Here is a 16,175-nt window from a genome sequence, read left to right on the forward strand (position 1 = left end):
GAGTTGAGGAGGAACTTCTTCTCCCAGAGGGTGGTGAATCTCTGGAATTCTCTGCCCACTGAGGTGGTGGAGGCTACCTCGCTGAATATGTTTAAAGCGCGGATGGATGGATTCCTGATCGGTAAGGGAATTAAGGGTTATGGGGATCAGGCGGGTAAGTGGTACTGATCCACGTCAGATCAGCCATGATCTTATTGAATGGCGGGGCAGGCTCTAGGGGCTAGATGGCCTACTCCTGCTCCTATTTCTTATGTTCTTATGTTCTTAATTATTTGTTCAATTTTCCTTCACAAATACAGGCCAATCCTGCTTATCGACTGTTCCGTATATACTTAAAGCATGCTTACAAAGAACAAAGAACAGTACAGCACAGGAAACAGGCCCTTCGGCCCTCCAAGCCTGTGCCGCTCCTTGGTCCAACTAGACCAATCGTTTGTATCCCTCCATTCCCAGGCTGCTCATGTGACTATGCTTACGTGTTTGAATTTTCCGCCCCAGCACATTTGGTGTCCCATCTCGCTCATACCTATAGCACATTCTGCATTTTCCATGGGCCATTTTATTGTGCAAGTTTCTTTTTAGTTATGAACACATTTATCCGATTGCACTGTCGAATGCTGGCACAGGATTTTATTCAATGTTATCGCCGCCATTCCAGTGTCTCGTCCCGAGCTGCAATCTTTCCCTGAATGTAGCTCCTTGGAAGTTTAAGTTTATTATTTTATGGTGAGTATTGTCTTCTTATTTCCCTCCTACTCTTACTCCTTTATTCACTCGGGTTAATTCCCATCATTTCATCCAATAGTTGATCTTCACTTCCTGGGATGTTATTTTTAAATGAGTTAGAACGTTATCCTGCACACATTGTGAGAACTTTAGCTGCCTCCTCTGTCCAAATTTCCAATGTTAAACATTCCAAGTTTTATCACACAGTTTTCTCATTTGTCGACACATAATAATATAATCGGGAATTGGAAGTTGGTCGCAGAGATGGTAATTCTGAAATTATCATTCGTTGTTATAAAAACACATCAGTCTCCTATTCTTATTTAGGGAAGGAAATCTGCCAACCGTCATAATCTGTTCACGAGTGACCCCTGAGCGATCATAATATGCTGGGCTCTTAACTACTGACAAGTGTAATTGGGGATGGACAGCAGATTCTGGACTTTTCAGCGATTCTCACAGTGTACGAACGAATGGGGAAAAAAAACCTCTCGAACTACAGGCATTCTTTTGCAGCGAATTTGACGCTTCTTACATTTTTGCAAGAGGAAAATCATCCTTTATTTAGACATGCGCTTGTTCTAAAGAGCTCGGACAGTCGTTGTTGAGGAAAGAAGAAATTCAAAGTAACCACCTGACGAAGTTACTTCGCAGCAGCCACTGACGGGATAATTGTTTCGCATTGACTAAGAAGGGATGTAAACTGCAAATGAACGTGAACGTTAAAGTAAAGGCAGAATGCAAAACAGGGTTTGAATTTTGAACAAAATCATGCCTTGAAATTCCCAAATTCAGCTAATTAATATATGAAGGGGGCAATTTCTCCTGCACTTTCAGGTCAAGCTATTCTCTGTGCTTCTAATAATAAGTTAATGTGGGGTGTGTGTGGAACATTATATATCCTGTGATTCACTGTATTGTCCAGAATATTTTCTAACTAAGAAGTACTAAATGAATGTCAAGAAGCATTCCTCTGGTCTGCAACCTATGAGTTTGGAATACTCGAAGTGAGACAGGAATATAACAAAGTTTCCATTCTCTAACCCTAACCCTTCAAAATGAAATTTTATCGCTGAACTTTGAAGGGAACTAATCGTTCAAGATACGCAGGCAAAGAATAGGGCCTAGTAATGACAAAGGTCAAAATCTGTTGGTGGAGGCAGGGGACAGTTGTAAGGTGTTAAACGAATATTGCACTTCTGTCTTTTCCCACGAGAATGAGGAGGTAGTTATGGAACTCGGGTAGAAAGACTGTGAGGTTCTCGAGCAAATTGTGATATGGAGAGACAAAGTATTGAAGGAATTGGCGGGCTAAAAGTGGACAAGTCAACAGGTCCATATGAATTGTGACCCATGCGGCTGTGGGAGGCGAGGGAGGAAATTGCAGAGGCTCTGATTCAAATTTTTAATTCCCCGCTGGCCACCGGAGAGGTCTCAGTGGACTGGAGAACAGCTAATTTGGTCCCACTAGTTAAGAAAGAGGCAAGCCAGGGAACTACAGGCCAACGAGTCTTACGTCTGTGGTTGCGAAACTACCGGGGAAGATTCTGAACGAGATAATCTATCTCCATTTGGAGAGATAAGGTTTGATTAGAGATAGTCAGCATCGTTTTGTCAGAGCGAGGTCATGCGTAACAAATGTGACTGAATTGTTTGAGCATGTAAACAAGTCTGCTGATAGCGTGGTTGATGGAGTTTACATGTTATTTCAGCAAATTATTTGCCAAAATCCCACATATGAGACTTATTAGGAATGCACATGGGATACACGGTGATCTGATAAGGTGGATTCATAATGGGTTAGCGATAGGAGACCGAGGGTGATGACAAACGACTGATTCAGTGAGTGGAGGCCAGTGAACAGTGACGTACCACAGGGATCCGTGTTGGGCCCCCTATCTTTCGTCATTGATATAAATGACATAGATGGCTACGAGGAGGATAAAATCAGAATGTATGCCGATGTCACAAAGATTGACCGGGTGGTTAGCAGTGAGGTTGAGTGTCTTGGGTTACAGGAAGATATAGACGGGATGGCCAAATGTGTGGATCAGTGGCAGGTGGAATTTCACCCTGAAAAGTGTGAGGTGATGCACTTTGGAAGGAGTAATTTGACAAGTAAGTATCCTATGAAAGGTCTGACACTGGGAAGTTCCAAAGACAAAGCGGCCTTGGCGTGTTTGTCCATAGATCTCTGAAGGCGGAAGGTAGCTTCATAGGGTGGTGAAAAAGGCATATGGCACCCTCGCCTTTATCAATCGCGTTATACATTAATAAGCAGAGAGTTTATGATGGAGTTGTATAGAACTTTGGGGAGACCACAGTTGGAGTACTGTGTGCAGTTCTGCTCGCCACCCTATAGGACGGATGTGATCGCAATGGAAGGGGTGCAGAGGAGATTCATGGGGATGCTGCCTGTGATGGAACATTTAAGTTATAAAGAGAGGTTGGACAGGCTTGGGTGTTTTTCTCTGCAACAGAGAAGGGGCGACCTAGTTGAGTTGTTCATAATTATGAGTGGCATGGACAGGGTGGCTCGGGAGCTGCTGTTCCCCTTTGTTAAAGAGTTAGTTATGAGAGGGCACGAATTGAAAGTGAGGGGTGGGAGGTTAAGGGAGGATTTGTGGAACAAACCTTTTTACCCAGAGAGTGATGACGGTCTGGAATGCAAGGCCTGGGATAGGCGGGAAGCCTCACATCCTTTAAAAAAATACCTGCATGTGGACTTGGCACGCCATACCATTCAAAGCTATGGGCCAAGTGTTTGCAAGGTCAGGGCCTTCCATGCGTCTGTGCAGACTCGATGGGTGGAAGGGCCTCTTCTGCACTGTATCGTTCTGTGATTCTGTGATTTCGCGTCGAGGTTTCAGATAGATCTGGACCCACGTTGCAGTTTGATCAGTGATTACGCTCTGTCAATAATGATCAGGAGCTGGAACTTGGTTGCATCTGCCTTTCGGATTTCTGGTCAGTTACACCTTCAGCTGAAATGGTTTGAGTTAACCTTGATGGACTCCTTATGCACAACTCCCTATTTCACTTTTGCAACGGCCTGTTGGGCTATACATTATTTTCTAGCTGTCAGACAGTGCAGTATGTAAATTCCACATCAGAGTTGTGTCAATAAAAAACGTTCCACATTGCTTGTATAACTTTATTTTTGAAGTGGATTTTTATCTAGATGTTCCAACTGACTGCTAGTGGATGAACATTTCTATAAAATGTTTCTTACAATAAAAGGAAAACTCAAGCAATTTCGGCAGCATCATTACTCATCTGTTTTTTTTCAAACTGCAATTAATGTGCACCATCAAACCATGTAATTATGTCCGCTGAGACTGATAACTGGTATAAATGTGACAATCTTACAGGGTTGTGCAAAACACATTCTCAATTTGTGCGTGAAATGCACGGAATACCAAGAGGTCTGCTGTTTGCAATTTATTATCCTATCCTTGCAGCTGTTGGGTTTCCAGGTACAGTAATTTTATACTGATTCATTGTGAATATCATTGTCTAAACTGTTCTCTCATTTCTGTCGTTACTCTATCACTTCTGTCATATATTAAAACTGCTTCTAGACAGATATGTTTTTTCCCCCATTCATCGGGCAATATTTGGCTTTTAATGGGACACTAAATGCAGCTGAGAGAGTATCATTTTTCCACTTTAATCGTATTAACACTCTGTTCAACAACATAACTTATGCCTTTTATTGACACAATTACCCTTCATTATTGGTGACTTTTCTCCACTTTTATGGTGTAATTTCTTTGCTGAACCACAACGGTTGCTTAACGTTGCTGTTATACTATCGTCCCATGATGAGTATCATTGTATCCTTGCAATTGTGTATTTCTTCTATTTATCACTACCAGCTCAATGTATAAATATAATTCATTTATTTTGGTGACAGAATTTCTCTTGGTGAAATATTAGTGTTTACTGAAGTTTAATTGAGTTTCAATTGCACACTTGTCATTGTTGCCATGTGGGCGCTATTGCACCTGGTTTAGCGACATTCTGCTATTGACACAGCTGCTCAATTTTACCATCGCGCACCTTGGTCCCAGTGCGAGAATGTGGAAGCTTTCTGCCAAATAGCTGAAATTTTCCATTACTATTTTATTAATTGGTTCCTCGCTTAACGATCATGGCTCAAGCATGGCAGTCTTGGAAGTGCAACACTCTTATATTGCTCGAGCCCTGGAAGAGCACATGCAATTATAACCTTCCAAGTCCGAAGCAAGAGACTGATTTACATGTTGAGTTGCTTAATTGGTTTGCGTGAATAATTCTCAAGCAAATTAGTCGTTTATATTTCAGTCATCTTTTCTCCCTGTTTTTATTTTGTGTGAAACATTTCCCTTCTTTAACATTCAATGTCATATATTGCCTTTCTGCCCAATTCCTTGGTCAATAAATTATTAGAGCCCCTTCGATTTCGAATTCGCAATGTTTTGGACTCTTTTTATCTTCGTTTTTCTCAACAATTTGAGACAGATGATAATTAAGTTTATTTCCCCTGCCAATGAGCTACAAAGTAGCAAATTCAGTGTCCGCCATAGGACAGAAACAGAAATCTTCCTAATATTACAGCAACATGTCAATGGCTGTTTGCATTGAATGATTTTATTTTCTCCAGTTACGAGGCAGGTAATCCACCTGATATGCTCAAACTTTTCTCTCTTTGCAATGATTTCCCGACCTCTGAGTCTTTGCGATATTTCATGCTCTGTTCTTATTTTCTGCCATTTATTCACTGGAGATTTTCCCTGTTACAGCTAATTTGGCAGTGATTGTGATCCTACCTCGAGGAAGATGTGGCCTCTCCAAATGTATCACTTATTACCTGGTATTCATGGCTGTAACGGATCTCCTGGTAATCATCACTGCTGTGATATTTAACCGGATTGTAGGTATTTACTTTCCATTCAGCTTCCTGTCCATCACTCCGGTATGTCGTGTTAGTCTTATGCTTATTTATGGGGTCAGGGATTCGTCTGTCTGGGTAACTGTCGCGTTCACCTTTGATCGATTTGTTGCGATTTGTTGTCAGAAATTGAAAACTAAAGTTTGCACAGAGAAAGCAGCGGCTGTGGTTATTGGAACTGCCTGCGCTCTCAACTGTATAAGAAATATCCCACTGTACTTTATCTATGAGCCTGCGTTTTTTATCGATGTGACACCATGGTACTGCAACTTAAAAACAACATATTACACAACACCTGCTTGGGTCTCATTTGACTGGATTATCGTCATCTTAAATCCTTGTCTTCCATTCATTTTGATTTTACTGTTTAATGCACTGACCGTCAAGCACATCGTTACAGCCAACAGAGCCCGGAGCAGACTCTTGGATCAAAGCAATGGAGAGAATCAGAGAGACCCTGAAGTGGAGAAGAGGCGAAAGTCGATTGTTTTACTCTTCTGTGTCTCCGGAAGTTTCATCCTGTTATATTCGTTAGTACTTACAACTTTTCTCTGCGTCCAAATTGCGAATGTTAGCTATTTCTCGGGAACCAATTACAATAAATCTAATTTTATTCTGGAGGAAGGTGGGTTTATGCTTCAGCTGTTGAGTTCCTGCATTAACCCATTCATTTACGCAGGGACCCAGAGTAAAGTCAGAGAGGAGTTAAAAATTTGGCTGACATATCCATTCTGTCTAATATTTAAACTATTGAAATAATGCTAATAGTAAAAGAAAACATGAGTTCTACATTATATAACATTCAATGCTTCTGCTGTTCATTTTACACGTGACCTCTACAATGGGACTGTGTTCTTGCTCTCTCTCGCTTTTTTTTCCTCTATGTTCCAGTGTGTCTGTACTGGCCGCAGTTTATGATGTCCATGAAGGCAATAAATCAGAAAGGCAAGTACTTATTAAAGAAGGGAAACGTGTTGAGAAACAGGGGGGGCTGTGCTCTCACCATCTGAAACTTGCAAATCATGCCAGATGCATGAATTCGCTCGACCTGGAATTTGCGAACGTGCCTAAAATTCTAACTTACGGTAATCTATCAAAATCTCACCAATGTCAAATGCCACAAACTCACTTGCCTTTAATCCCATCATTCTTCAAGACTCAGTGGGGTTTACAACCTGCAGGCTACCCTTTTTCTGCTTTGCTGCCCCCGGCAGATTTTCTCTTGCAAAGAGCGGGATGAAGTATGATAGATGAAGAAAGAGAGAGAGTGAAAGTAATGCAGAGAGTAACAGTGAGACAGTGAGGGACGCCGATCAATTCAGAAATAGTGAGTGCCAGGAGAGTCCGAGTCACTTCATAAGCAGGGCAAAGATCTGGAAATGGAGATGTGTTCCTTATCCATATTTAAAAGATAATCCACACTGCCAGCAGTTAGAGTTCACAATCTCTGCTCAGCCCTATGTTTGGGGGAAGGGCGGGAGGAGTGGGTTGGAATGGAATGTTGTTTAGTGTGGGATCGGGTTTATCTTTTCGAAAACAACAGTGATATTTCCAGCAAGAGCAACAAGGGCAAGATGCGTTAGTTCTTCAAAATGAAAAAAAAAACCTAAAACAGCAGCAGGTAGAAGTCACCAGGACTTACACCTTCAACTGAGTGATTCTCTAGTATTTCTCACTTTGCAAATTGCTTCTTTCATGTTCCTGAAATATTGGAGGCATAGTCATTACTGAAGCAATTCATTGTCTCGGGGCGTTCACTGTAAATAGCTTCTGGAAACAAATTGACACTACAATCAATCAAAAACCCCAATGTCCATTCAAACTGCTCCCTCCCATCTGCTTGCCCATACAAAGGTTACTCAGGTTTCCAGAGTCATTTATTAGATAGAAACATCTTCCCCCAGCGTCTTACAAACAACACATTTTCCACAGACCAAACTGTTTAAAAACATTCCCAAGTGTTTTTGTTGAACTCTTTAATTAAATTATTTACAGGTTCCTGTCACCACAACATAGAGAAAGACATTTCAGGGAGAGAGGCTTTCACCCTTTTTGAAATCATATCCCCAAACAGAAGTTCCCTCATTGCACACAAAGATAAATATAGTGGCTCATACAGAGAGCGATATATAGAGAGAGGCACACCGGCACACAAAAACTCTCATGAACGAAGAGGTATACAGGGAAAGAGATACAAACGGAAATTCAGAGAGATATGCAGATAAAAAAGTCGAAAATAGGAACAAAGTCTATTCGGCCCTGCGATCCTTCTCTTCCTGCATCAAACTTAGTAACCCCTGCTCCCCAACCCACCCACCACCCCCCGCCGCCCCCTCCCCCTCCAACATTTAGCCTTTGATCCCTTTAACCCAAGTTTGTATACAACTCCTTCGTGAAGACAAGAAAGGTTTTGGCCTCGGCGGATTACTACAGTAGTGAATTGCATAGGCTCGCCAATCTCTTGGTGAAGAAGTATTTGCTCGCCTGAGTCCAAAATGTTTAATCTGGCACCCTTCAACATTGATCCGGGGTTCTGGGTGGCCTTGCCATGGGGACCATCCTTCCATCGTGCACCATGTCCAGCCCTGTTAGAAATTTATAGGTTTCTATGGCATCCTCCCCTCCCCGTGTACATTCTTCTAAACTCCCACGAATGTAATCCTAACCAACTTTTTTTTATCCACTCATGGGACATCGGGTTCATTGGCTGGCCAGCATTTATTGCTTATCCTTGTTTGCAATTTGAGGCAAGTTGAGAGTCTGAAGTCACTTGTAAGCCACACCAGGTAAGGACAGCAGATTTCCTTTCCAAAAGTGGATTAATGAAACAGATGTGTTTTTTCCCCACGACAATCGATTCATGGTCATCAGTTGATATTTAGTTCCAAACATGTTTGGAACGTTTGCAATGTTTGCATTAAATTCAAATTTTACCATCTGCCGTGGCGGGATTCGAACCCGAGTCCCCACAGCATTTGCTGAGTTTCTGGATTAATAGTCTAGCGATACTGACACTTGGCCCCGAATGTCTCCTGAAGCATCTGTTTTGCCTATTACAGGAAACTGTCTGGTAAATATTTGCTGGACTCCCTAATAGAAAGAACATCCTTCCTCAGATAAGCAGACCAATACTGCACACCCTATTCAAGGTGTGGCTCACCAAGTTCCTGTACAATTGCAAAAGGGCATCCCTGTGCCTGGGCTCAAATCCCTTCATAATGAAGGCTAACATGTCATTCGTCGTCCTTTAAGCCTGCTGCAACTTTATACTTACTTTGAGCGACTGGTGTACAATGACACCCAGGCATTGTTGCACGTTCTGCTTTCCACACCATAATATTTTCACTATCGAAATTAATAATCTCACAATTATCCACATTATACTGCTTCTGTCATTCTTTTCCTCGCTCACTCAACTTGTCCAAATAACATTGAAGCATTTTTGAATCCTTCTCATAGCTGACCCTCCTTTCAAGCTTTGTATCACCTGCATATTTCGAGATATTACACTTTCTTTTCTCATTAGTATCATTAATATATGTGAAGAATAGCTGAGGTCACAGCACTAATCCCTAAATTATCTCACTGGTCACTGCCTGCCATTGTCAAAAAGAGTCCCGTTTATTGCTTCGTTTTGATTCCTGTGTGACAACCAGTTTTCTATTCCTCTAAATACACTATCCCTATGTTTCCTACATTGTAAAGATGACAACATTTCAAGAAGGTCTTGATTGGTTACAAAGTTTTCATGACGTCCTTTGGTTGGAAAAGATGCTACATAAAAGACAATTTGTCTTTCTCAATTTATCTTCCATCCCAGTCCTCTATTCACTGATCCTCGTCGGTGGAAACAGTTTCTACCTATCAGCTCATTCCATGCATCCACCCCACCCCTACCCCATAATATTCAAGAGTTCCATGAAATCTCTGTTTAACCTTCTTTGCTCGAAAGAGAACAATCCCAGTCTCTATACTCCCGTCTCAAAACTGAACTTACTCATCCCTGGGCATGATGCAAGACGGAGATTTGAGAGGAGATTTTGGAAAATATTGCCAGTTGGCAGGTGGGGAAAACGGAGAAGGAACAAAACCAGAAAATCCAGACTCCAGCTTGTGGGCCTTTAGAAACACTTTGGGAACCGGAATCAGAGGAAAATGAAGGGTGAACTGTCCAAATGCGCTGGGATAGTCAAGGCACCTTTCCATTCTTTAGGACACTGGAGTATTGACTCTGATGTTATCAGTGCAATTAACTGATCGGAAAAGTTGAAAGGATTCTTGGTACTGCACATCTGGAATTCAAACCTAATATCCGCTTCCGGACAATCAGAACACTTGGGAACCGACGAGACACTCAAAGGCTCGAAGTGAGATGGCACCGTTTGTAGGAGAGCTGGTTCCCGGTGACATGGATGTGTCTGCAGGGGGTGGTTGCAAACCTTTTACATATTATGCCATTGCATCCAACAGTAAACTTCAGAAACTGATAAAATATGGTTATGAAGTTCAATCAGACTGCCCGTTTTGATAAGTGCTGCAGGCTGCAAAGAAGGCGAATCGCATGTTGCCATTCATAATTAAGGAGCAGGCACGTCTTGTTACAATTATACAGGGCCTTGGTGAGGCTATAGCTCGAATATTTCGTGCAATTTCGGGCTCCTTTTCTGAGGAAGGATGTTGTTGCTATCGAGGGAGCAAGCAAAGGTTTGCCAGACAGATTCATGGCATGACGGGACTGACATATAAGGAGACATTGAATCAATTAGAATTGTATTCGTTGCAGTTCAGAAGAATGAGTGGGATTTCAGAATCTGTACAATTCGAACAGGACGAGACAGACTAGATTCTGGAATGATGTTACCGATTGTGGGGGAGTCCAGATCCACGGGTCATCCTCTAAGGATACGGGGTAAACATTTTAGTATTGAGATAAGGAGACGTCTTTTTAGGCAGTGAATGGTAAGTCTGTGGATTTTGTAGTGGAAGTGATGACACTATGTTTGCAGGGAGGAATCAGATGCAGCAACTATGGCATCGTTACTGAAGTGTTTTCGTTGTTGCATTTAATTAGCATGCAAAGGTCGCTAGTTCAAAAGTGGGTCACAACATTAACACGCGTGATTTTAAACTCAAAGGGAGTTAAAGATCAGTAATCATGAATATAATCACATTCCTTAATCAGCTCCACGGTGAGTGAGACAGAGACAAGCATCAGAATGTTACCCCGCAATCTCCAATCACCCACTGCCACCAGATAGCGGCAACTGCAGCTTCAATCAGCGGGTCACTGCCCATCCCTGCGACAATAGATACTGCAACCCAGGACAATCCTCTCAATACACCGAGCACAGGCTTAGCAAAACACAGGTAGATGATAAAACGGCTCACTGAACCTCCGAGCAGCATTGACACAATACCGGAGTGTGCGAATCACAAAAAAAAGCCACAGCAACTTTCTTAAAATTTTCAGTGTAAAATTCCTCAATTTGGTTTAGAAGCTGAGTGTTGTGAATCTGAAAATGAGCACCATGCCTTCCCCAGTGATTTGTTTCCCATTGGTTTTCCGTCAGGTTTGCAATTCGATTTATGTTCGAAGATTCGAAGATGTTTTAAGATTGCAAAGATGATTCTGGATAGGAGCGAAAGAAACAGGGTAGTTGTACTGGGGGACTTTAACTTTACAAATATTGACTGGAAAAGCTGTAGTTCGAGTACTTTAGAGGGGTCGGTTTTTGTCTAGTGTGTGCAGGAAGGCTTCCTGATGCACTATGTAGATAGACCTAAAGAGGCGAGGCCACATTGGATTTGGTACTGGGTAATGAACCAGGCCAGGTGTTAGGTTTGGAGGTAGATGAGCACTTTGGTGACAGTGACCATAATTCGATTACATTTACTTTAGCAATGGAAAAGGATAGGTATATACCAAAGGGCAAGAGTTATAGCTGGGGGAAAGGAAATTATGATGCGATTAGGCGAGACATAGCTGGCATAGGTTGAGGAAGGAAACTGCAGGGGATGGGCACAATTGTAATTTGGAACTTGTTCAAGGAACAGCGACTACGCGTCCTTGATAAATATGTACCTGTCAGGCAGGGAGGAAGCAGACATATTGAGGGAACCGTGGTTTACTAAGAAGGTTGAATCTCTTGTGAAGAGGAAGAAGGAGACTTATGTTAAGATGAGACGTGAAGGCTCAGTTAGGGCGCTTGAGAGTTACAAGTTAGCCAGGAAGGACCGAAAGAAAGAGTTAAGAAGAGCCAGGAGGGGACATGAGACATCTTTCGCAGGTAGGATCAAGGAAAACCCTAAAGCTTTCTATCGGTATGTCAGGAGTAAAAGAATGACTAGGGTAAGATTAGGGCCAGTCAAGGACAGGAGGGGGAAGTTGTGCGTGGAGTCTGAAGAGATAGGAGAGGCACTAAATGAATATTTCTCGTCGGTATTCACACTGGAGAGGGACAGTGTTGTTGAGGGGAGTACTGAGATGCAGGCTGTTGGACTGGATGGGATTGATGTTCATAAGGAGGAGGTGTTAGCAATTCTGGAAAGGGTAAAAATAGATAAGTCCCCTGGGCCGGATGGCATTTCTCCTAGGATTCTCTGGGAGGTTAGAGAGGAGATTGCAGAGCCTTTGGCTTTGATCTTTGTGTCGTCATTGTCTACAGGAACAGTGCCAGAAGACTGGAGGATAGCAAATGTTGTCCCCTTGTTCAAGGAGGGGAATAGGGACAACCCTGGTAATTATAGACCGGTGAGCCTTACTTCTGTTGTGGGCAAAGTATTGGAAAGGATTATAAGAGATAGGATTTATAATCACCTAGAAAGGAATAATTTGATTAGGGATAGTCAGCACGGTTTTGTGAAGGGTAGGTCGTGCCTCACAAACCTTATTGAGTTCTTTGAGAAGGTGATCAAAGAGGTGGATGAGGGTAAAGCGGTTGATGTGGTGTATATGGATTTCAGCAAAGCGTTTGATAAGTTTCCCCATGGTAAGTTTTTGCAGAAAGTACGGACACATGGGATTGAGGGTGATTTAGTGGTTTGGATCAGGAATTGGCTAGCTGTAAGAAAACAAAGGGTGGTGGTTGATGGGAAATATTCATCCTGGAGTTCAGTTACTGGTGGTGTACCGCAAGGATCTGTTTTGGGGCCACTGCTGTTTGTCATTTTTATTAATGACTTGGATGAGGGCATGGAAGGATGGATTAGTAAATTTGCGGATGACACTAAAGTCGGTGGAGTTGTAGACAGTGCGGAGGGAAGTGGCAGGTTACAGAGGGACATAGATAAGCTGCAGAGCTGGGTTGAGAGGTGGCAAATGGAGTTTAATGCGGAAAAGTGTGAGGTGATTCACTTTGGAAGGAGTAACAGGAATACAGAGTACTGGGCTAGTGGTAAGATACTTGGTAGTGTGGATGAACAGAGGGATCTGGGTGTCCATGTGCATAGATCCCTGAAAGTTGGCACCCAGGTTGATAGGGTTGTTAAGAAGGCGTACGGTGTGTTAGCTTTTATTGGTAGAGGGATTGAGTTTCGGAGCCAGGAGGTCATGCTGCAACTGTACAAAACTCTGGTGCGGCCGCATTTGGAGTATTGCGTACAGTTCTGATCGCCGAATTATAGGAAAGATGTGGAAGCGTTGGAAAGGGTGCAGAGGAGATTTACCAGGGATGTTGCTTGGCATGGTGGGAAAATCGTATGAAGTAAGGCTGAGGGGCTTGAGGTTGTTTTCGTTAGAGAGAAGAAGGTTAAGAGGTGACTTAATAGAGGCATACAAGATGATCAGAGGATTAAATAGGGTGCATAGTGAGAACCTTTTTCCTCGGATGGTGTTGGCTAGCACGAGGGGACATAGCTTTAAAGTGAGGGGTGAGAGATATAGGACAGATGTTCGAGGTAGGTTCTTTACTCAGAGAGTAGTAAGGGCGTGGAATGCCCTGCCTGCAGCAATGTTGGATTCGTCAACGTTGAGAGCGTTCAAGTGGTTATTGGATAAACATATGGATGATATTGGAATAGTGTAGATTAGAGGGGCTTTATATTGGTACCACTGGTCGGCGCAACATCGAGGGCCGAAGGGCCTGTACTGCGCTGTAATGTTCTATGTTCTATGTTCTATTTTCTATTGAAGTGAATCTCATTTCAAAATGAGAACACAAAGGAAGAAAATATCAATCCAGGATTAAATCCTGAGTAAAATGGTTCACAATACTTGGAACAAGGTGCAGCTGTGAATGATGTTATTGATGATTGAGTTGAAAGTCCAGTAAGTAGTCTCAAAACACCACATTAGAGTTCAACAGGTTTATTTGGTGGCACGAGCTTTCGGAGCTCTGCTCCTTCATCAAGTGAAGGAGTTGCGCTCCGAAAGCTCTTGCTACCAAATAAACCTGTTGGAATTTAACCTGGTGTGGTGAGAATTCTTACTGTGCCTATCCCAGTCCAATGCCGGCATCTCCACATCATGAGTTGAAGGTAATGTAGCCTTGGGCTTCTGCTGGTCAATTCCATTCTTTACCGTTTAATTTCTCTCTGTGGTAAGAGACATGGATTCATTTTACTGCATGCTCCTCGGAGAAAGGGAATACCCACCACACACAGCAACCATGTGGGAACAAAATAACCAAAGGGACTTGTATGGAACTGTAAACGGTGTGGCCATCCTGTAGTTCTGGATCAACTTTTGCAGCAATAGAATTTGGTCGGATCTGTAGAGAAATCATTAACGCCCTAATTTAAGATATCTGTCGCAGCTCGGTTATTAAAGGAGTGATTGGTAGTTCGAAACAATCCAGGAACGGAAATTATACTCTTCTCTCCCCAGCAGCATTCATGCGCAAACATTTGCGGGTAGGTAATGGATCCGTGGGCGCCCATAAAAATGTCTCCCAGTGTTGCCAACGTAACTTAGTTAATAAATATTCATTTCATACAGATTAAATTAAGTATATACATGTTTCAATTGTGCTATTAAACATAAGATTCAGTGTTGAAACATTAATTCATGGCTGAACATTTGTTTAAGTTCTATTTTCCCACCCGCTCTCCTTCATTGCCGGAGAGATCAAAAATCTGTCTATCCCACAATAAAATGTGTTAAATGATGGAGCATCCCGAACTTTCTGGAAGAGAAAATGCCAACGATTCCCAACATTTTGAGTGGAGTAATTTCTCCTCATCGCTTCTCGGCCTTTTGGCTAAGATCAAGTGTAGTATGGATAGGATGCTGCACTTGGTTGAGGTCGTTAGGTCACATTTAAGCTTCATTTTCATATGAAGCATTTTTTTAAAGCGGCATCCCGGAATTTTGGCTAAGATGCACATGAGATCAAGCTTTGGAGGAGGAAGACCTGCGCCCACTCCAATCAGCTTGGCTCATGTAGATCAGGCCCAAGACAGGGGTTGCAGACCCTGTCTTGTCAGCTTGGATCGGGAATGCCTCAAATTGTTGACATTCTGAATTGGACTTCATTTGATTGAACTGGAAAAGTATGTTTTTTAAAATTCTCTTCATCGCTTCTCGGCCTTTTGGCTAAGATCAAGTGTTAGTATCGACATGCTGTACTTGGTGGAAGTCATAAGGTTACATTATAGCTTAATTATAAGCAATTTTTAAAAGCGGCATCTCGGACATTTGGCTAAGATACAAATGAGATCAAGCCTTGGAGGAGGAGCTATGCCTCCTCCAATCAGCTTGGATCATGTAGTTCAGGCCCAAGACGGGAGGGGAGAGCCCTGTCTTGTCAGCTTGGATCGGGAATGTCTCAATTTGTTGTGACTCTGAATTGGACTTGATTTAGAACATAGAACATAGAACAGTACAGCACAGAACAGGCCCTTCGGCCCACGATGTTGTGCCGAGCTTTATCTGAAACCAAGATCAAGCTATCCCACTCCCTATCATCCTGGTGTGCTCCATGTGCCTATCCAATAACCGCTTGAATGTTTCTAAAGTGTCTGACTCACTATCACTGCAGGCAGTCCATTCCACACCCCAACCACTCTCTGCGTAAACATTTGAATTGGAATAAAAAAACATTTTAAAAAATTCTCCTCATCGCTTATCGGCCTTTTGGCTAAGATCAAGTGTAGTGTCGACATGCTCTACTTGGTTGAAGTCATAAGGTTACAATGTAGCTTCATTATAAGCAATTTTTTAAAGCGGCATATCGGCCTTTTGGCTAAAATGCAAATGAGATCAAGCCTTGGAGGAGGTGCAATGCCTGCTCCAATTAGCTTGGACCATGTAGATCAAGCCCAAGACAGGACGTGGGAACCATCTGTCGTCAGCTTGGATCGGGAATGTCTCACTTGCTGAGGCTTTGAATTGGACTTTGAGTGGATTGAATTGGATATATAAACAAAACAAATTCTCCTCATCTCAGTACTAAATGTCCTAAAGTCCTCGTCCCTTATCCTGAGACTGTGTCCCATATTTTAAATTCTTTGATATCTCAGAATGCACCCGATTTAATCCATTCATTCTTGTGTAGGTATCAATGAGATAGTATATCAT

General features: G+C 42.5%; 1 pseudogene; it reads left to right on the top strand.

The window, feature by feature from the left end:
- Positions 1 to 14,836: 14,836 nt before the first annotated feature.
- LOC144484213 (U2 spliceosomal RNA) lies at positions 14,837 to 15,047 on the top strand (annotated as a pseudogene).
- Positions 15,048 to 16,175: the final 1,128 nt, after the last annotated feature.

This window comes from Mustelus asterias, unplaced genomic scaffold (assembly GCF_964213995.1).
Source record: "Mustelus asterias unplaced genomic scaffold, sMusAst1.hap1.1 HAP1_SCAFFOLD_95, whole genome shotgun sequence".
NCBI classification, from domain to species: Eukaryota; Metazoa; Chordata; class Chondrichthyes; order Carcharhiniformes; family Triakidae; genus Mustelus; species Mustelus asterias.